General features: G+C 43.6%; 1 pseudogene; it reads right to left on the bottom strand.

Moving 5' to 3' along the window:
- Positions 1–5,506: 5,506 nt before the first annotated feature.
- LOC124557109 lies at positions 5,507–5,624 on the bottom strand (annotated as a pseudogene).
- Between the last annotated feature and the right edge of the window lie 922 nt (positions 5,625–6,546).

The raw sequence follows: 6,546 nt of genomic DNA, 5'->3' as shown, positions 1-6,546 counted from the left end.
CAGATTTCAATGCTGGACAATCAACAAGTCTCAGTGGGAACCATTCAACGAAACATCATTGATATGGGCTTTCGGAGCCGAAGGCCCACTAGTGTATCCTTGATCACTGCACGACACAACGCTTTACGCCTCGCCTGGGCCCTTCGAACCGACACTGGACTGTTGATGACGGGAAACATGTTACTTGGTCGGACGAGTCTGGTAGTCTGGTTTCAAATTGTGTGGAGCGGATGGACGTGTACGGATATGGAGACAACCTCACGAATCAATGGAACCTCCATGTCAGCAGTGGATTGTTGAAGCTGGTGGAGGCTTTGTAATGGTGTGCGGTGTGTGCAGTTGGAGTGATATGAGACCCCTGATATGTGTAGATACGACTCTGACAGGTGACACGTATGGAAGCATCCTGTCTGATCACCTACATCCATTCATGTCCATTGTGCATTGCGACGGACTTGGGAAATTTCAGCAGGACAATGCGACACCCCACACTTCCAGAATTGCTACAGAGTGTCTCCAGGAACACTCCTCTGAGTTTAAACACTTCCGCTGCCACCAAACTCCCCAGATATGAGCATTATAGAGCATGCCTTGCAATGTGCTGTTCAGAAGAGATCTCCACCCCTCGTAGTCTTATTGATTTATGGGCAGCGCTGCAGGATTCATGGTGTCAATTCCCTCCAGCACTACTTCAGATATTTGTGGAGTCCATGCCACGTCGTGTTGCGGCACTTCCACGTGCTCGCGTGGGCCCTATACGATATTAGGCAGTTGTACCAGTTTCCTTGACTATTCTGGCCGCTATTCTGCCTTCATAACCTTACGGATGAACAGAGCAAACTGTATATACATTACAAAGCTCTAGACATTGTATGTCAGATACTTTTCTAAAAGAAATTGCGATTTAACATTCCGTTAACAACTGGCCTATTGGAGACGGAACACTAGGTCGGTCAGGATGTTGGCGTTCTACACTGATGCCAACAAACCGTCGGTTCTGAAGGTGGTGTGTAGCATTGCTCTTTTCTGTGCAAGTCTGGGACGGTTCCTATGTAAAAGCCGCAGTCAATTTTACTGTTCTGTTCGAGATTGTGCTCGGTTTGTTGTGACCCTTGCGTCGATAACACGTTCTTCCTTGTGTTTTAATACGAGAATTTTCATATACAGGAACCGTAAAAGAAGAGAACTCACCTAACAAGCAATATCAATACGTTATTAAGCCCTCCACAGTTATTTAGCTAACTTCCTTGAAAGCTCCTTCTCACTTTTGTCGTTTATTTCATCGTGGAAAAAATAAAGAAGGAAAGCAACAAGGTCTATGAGGAACGTGGTTGTGCTTAAAATGTAATGTTCGAACTTAGAAATTCTCATCACAAACATCAGCTACTAGGAAAGAGTAGTTTTAGTTCGCTTACTTTACTCCCATTTATTCTGGAAATGGTTTGCTATTTTCGAAGCGCTGCGAGACCCCATTATTCCAGATTACGAGGGAAAACAGCTGTGTAAGCGTAAATTGAGCGAAGCGTTGAACTTCAGCCAGGCTGCCGTGCGTTTCTGTAGCCGCGACCTTTTGTCATGAAAATACGTTTAGAGCACAAATACGGACGTGCAGCCGCGAAACGTTGTGTTTGTACAAGCAGCGGTCAGATATAAAAAGAACGAGTAGGTGAGTGGCGGCCGCTCCGTGCGAATAGTCTTATGCACGACCTGAGCTAAATTCGATTCGTGCACGCAAATAGCCCAGCGACACTGCCAACACAAGGGATAAGTGAACAGCCGCTTGCCTTGCAGCTCGAGATATGCGCTAACCATCTCCTTGTCATTACGAGCCGCTTGGAAGTTCAACCTTCAGAACTGAAGACACCAACTTTTCTCTTCTACGCTGCACATTCATTAACCCAAGCGTCCTGCAATTGAGAGAAGAAACAGTTCTTACTACCGAACTTCTAATCTCGGCTGCCACAGACACAATCCGGTGCCAAATTACTTTTGCATCATATTATGGTATGCTTAGAGTTTTATGAAGAACCTGATTTATAATATTGTCAGCTCTAATGCGTACGTAGAAAAACTGAAGCTTTCCTGTGTCCTCCGGCCATATTACAGAGATGCTGAATTATCATCATGACTAATAGTAAACACATTACAGCAAATATCTAAGCCTCTCTGAATCAAAAAATATTGCTTACTTCCTTGCATCTTAAAAATGCTGCTGATGCGTAAAACATTAAACGTTTGTATGAGTGTGAATTTTTAGATTCTTCAGAAATCATTCACTCACAAAGCAACCATGGCGTACGAGAAAAATTTTGAAACGGAGCTCATTAAAGAATATTTAATCTGGTAAGGGAGGAATGTATTCTTTTTTGGGGGGCGGGGTAAAAAATTATGTACAGACACAAAGGCATGACTACGGTAAGCAAGCTCAAGTGAATATGAGGGTTGGGTTGGGTTGTCTGGGGGAGGAGACCAGACAGCGAGCCGGCCGGAGTGGCCGAGCGGTTAAAGGCGCTACAGTCTAGAACCGCACGACCGCTACGGTCGCAGGTTCGAATCCTGCTTCGGACATGGCTGTGTGTGATGTCCTTAGGTTAGTTAGGTTTAAGTAGTTCTAAGTTCTAGGGGACTTATGACCACAGCAGTTGAGTCCCATAGTGCTCAGAGCCATTTGAACCATTTTTGAACCAGACAGCGAGATCATCGGTCTCATCGGATTAGTGAAGGACGGGGAAGGAAGTCGGCTGTGTCCGTTCAAAGAAACCATACCGACATTTGCCTGGAGCGATTTATGGAAATCACGAAATACCTATGTCAGGATGGCCGGACGCAGGATTGAACCGTTGTCGTCCCGAATGCGAGTACAGTGTCCAAGACGCTGCACCACCTCGCTCGAAAAAAATGGTTCAAATGGCTCTGAGCACTATGGGACTTAACATCTATGGCCATCAGTCCCCTAGAACTTAGAACTAACCTAAGGACATCACACACATCCATGCCCGAGGCAGGATTCGAACCTGCGACCGTAGCAGTCCCGCGGTTCCGGACTGTAGCGCCTAGAACCGCACGGCCACCGCGGCCGGCGGCAGCATTGGCTTATTTGGTAAGCCCGAGAGCGCACGTTCTAATTACTGCGAGATAACGTAATACATTAAAGCGCCAAAGAAAATAGTACACCAGCCTGATATCGTGTAGGCCCCCACGAACACGCAGAAGTGCCGCAACACGACGTAGCATGGACTCGACTAATGTATGAAGTACTGCCGGAAGGAATTGACACCATGACTCCTGCAGGGCTGTCCATAGATCCGTAACTGTACGAGAGGGTGGAGATCTCTTGTGAACAGCACCTTGCAAGGAATCCCAGATATGCTCAATAATGTGCATATCTTGGGAGGTCGGTGGCCAGCGGAAGCGTTTAAACTCAGAAGAGTGCTTCTGGAGCCACTCTGTAGCAATTCTAGAAGTGGGGATGTCGCATTGTCCTGCTGGAATTGACAAACTCCGTCGGAATGCACAATGGACGTGAATGGAAACGGGTGATCAGACAGGATGCTTACTGTCAGAGTCGTATCTAGACGTAAATAAGTTATACAAAACTGCAACCAGTCACTATTTTGAATAAATTATGTTTTATTCCATGAACCGGTTTTCGAACCTATTCAGGTTCATCTTGAGATGGTTTCAGGAAGTTACATCATTATTGCTAGCATAATGCTGGGTGCTGGCTCGCGACAGTATAGGCGGCTTTTTTCGCTTAGTGTCCATCCGTCTGCGTCCATTTTGATGTCCAGTTGTTATATCACTACACACACTTCACATAAACTATATTAACTTACACTCTGACAGCGAGGCTTTTCCAGCATCCAGCATGCGCTTTACAACTGTTGCTTGTAACCAAGATCTTGACAGAATGTATTTCTGTCCGATGTGTCTGTTACGTCAGTTTTTGCTTTTGTCAAATCCTTCCTAACTTCAGTTACCCATGGTACTGATGCTTTAAGGGATATCACAGCCTAATAGACGTTTAGTAGTCTGTTTCCAGGCAATCCGTCTTGTTATCCGTAGAACTTCATTCGTCTCTTTCTGATGTCAATTTCGACGTTTGATACTTTTTCTGTTGTCTCGATGGTTTGCAGTCTGTTTCCATCTTATGTGTATCGTGGTCCCAGAATTTTTATACTAATCTTTCTCTCCACTTTCTTAATTTCTTGAAAATCTAGTTTTCGATTCAGTGAGAGTATTTCACTTGCGTATGTGACTGTCGGTTTGATTATTGTGTTGTAGTATCTGATTTTAGTGCCTTTTGATAGATATTTTTTGTTACACAAATTTGAAACAAGTGGAGACGCTTTATTTTCTGGCATCTGTTTTTTTGTGCTATTTTTTCAAGTCCTGTTAGTTTAATAATTTCACCGAGGTAGGCACTACTTAAAGCGACTGACTCTGTTGATTTCACCATAATCTGTCTTACGTTTCGGCATATCTAACTTGGAACACAAGAATTCAGTCTTCTTAAAGGAGAATTGCAGGTCAGCCTTCTCTGCACAGTCTCTGTGGCTCTCGATTTGTTTTTCTGGTGTTTCTTCACTGTCGGTTAGAATCTGCAAACGCCAAGTATGGAAAGTTCAATTTTTCTTGACATCTTCATAGTGCGGTTGGTTTCTAAAAGTTTTGTTTTGTTAGTTCCGTTTCTCATTCTTTTATTACTTTGTCTAAAACTGTGTTGAATAATAGTAACGAGATCCCGTCTCCTTGTCTTACTCCTGTTTTAACTTATTATGGTTCTGAAACTTCATCTTGAATTTAATTTTTGATTTGGTTTCTAACAGTGTTTGTTCGATTAGTTTTCGCGCTTTGGCGTCTAGTTCGCGTTCTCTAGAATATTGCATAGAGACTGCCAATCTATAGTATCATATGCTTTTTTTAAAATTGGTTTCGACGTGATTGCTTTAATTTTTAAAATTGTTTTAAGATTAAAGACTGTCCCGGGCACGATCTATTAGGTCGGAAGCCTTCTTGGTAATCTGAAATTGTATGTTCTAGGTATTCTTGTGCCCTCTTTAGAAGACATGCGGATAAAATTTTGTAAGTGACCGGCGAATTTAAATGCCCTCTATAGTTTTTACGTCTGATCTCTCTCCCTTTTTGTGCAATGGATGAATTTGTGCTCACTTCCAATCCTCTGGAATTTTTCCTTCCTGCCAAATTTCTTGGATGATTTGAGTGATCTCTTTTAAGGAATTTGGACCAAGGTTCTTCAGTAGTTCAGCTAAAGTTCCATCTTCTCATCCTCCCCCTCTCCTCCCGAACAGGCCATGAAGGCCCAATGGTACGGACCGGCCGCCGTGTCATCCTCAGCCCACAGGCGTCACTGGATGCGAATATGGAGGGACATGTGGTCAGCACACCGCTCTCCCGGCCGTATGTCAGTTTCCGAGACCGGAGCCGCTACTTCTCAATCAGGTAGCTCTTCACTTTGCCTCACAAGGGCTGAGTGCACCCCGCTTGCCAACAGCGCCAGGCAGACCGGATGGTCACCCATCCAAGTGCTAGCCCAGCCCGACAGCGCTTAGCTTCGGTGATCTGACGGGAACCGGTGTTACCACTGCGGCAAGTCCGTTGGCTCATCTTCTCATGATGACTGATTATTTTTGAGATTTTTAATGAGACTAGAAATTTCTTCTCGAGTTGGCAGTAATGAAGATTCGTGTGTTCTGGTTGTAATCTGGGGAATCCCGCACTTGATTGTGAGAAATTTAGAAGTTGTGAGAAATATTTGGCTAATTCTTGACAATTTTCTTTGTTTGTTACTGCCAATTTTCCATTTTGTTTCCTGAAACAGAGGTCTCGTGGAGTGTATCCTTTGATTTGATTTGCAAACGTTTTGTAGAAGTTATGTGTTCTGTGGTTCCTAAAGTCTTCTTCACTTGGGTTTGGTTGCTCGTTAAGATATTTTCTTTTCGTTTGTCTAAATATTTTAACTGTTTGTTTTCTGACTTCGAAAAATTTCTCTTGTGTGGTTTCTGATTTGTCACAATTATAGTTTAAGAAGGCTCGTTGTCTCTCTTCTATTGCATTATCACAATTTTAATTTTTTCTTTAATGGGACCAGTCCTCTTGCTTTCTGTATAATTTATGTTTGGAAATCTCTCCAGTTGTTTGTAGATTGTTTTTGCCATAATTCTGTAATTTTTGATTCTTGTATTTTTTTTTTTTTCAAATCATATTTGGGAATTAGTGGTTTTTTCCTTCCGCATTTCCTTTTTGGTGTGAATTTAATTTTGACTAGTAAGATTGTGGGTATAATAATAAGCGTTCTCGCTTCCCGCGCATGCGGTCCCGGGTTCGATTCCCGACGGGGTCAGGTATTTTTTCCTGTCTCGAGAAGATTGGGTGTTGTTGTGTCGTCTACATCATCATCATTTATCCCCATTATGGACGGAGGAAGGCAATGGCAAACCGCCTCCATTAGGACCTTTCTTCGTACGTCGGTGCGGGTCTCCCGCATCGTCCCCTACGCTCCTCGGAGTATGGGACATCATCATC

This window comes from Schistocerca americana, chromosome X, assembly GCF_021461395.2.
Source record: "Schistocerca americana isolate TAMUIC-IGC-003095 chromosome X, iqSchAmer2.1, whole genome shotgun sequence".
Lineage (NCBI taxonomy): Eukaryota > Metazoa > Arthropoda > Insecta > Orthoptera > Acrididae > Schistocerca > Schistocerca americana.
Note: the sequence above shows the minus strand (reverse complement) of the source record. Positions and strands in the feature narration are given on the sequence as shown.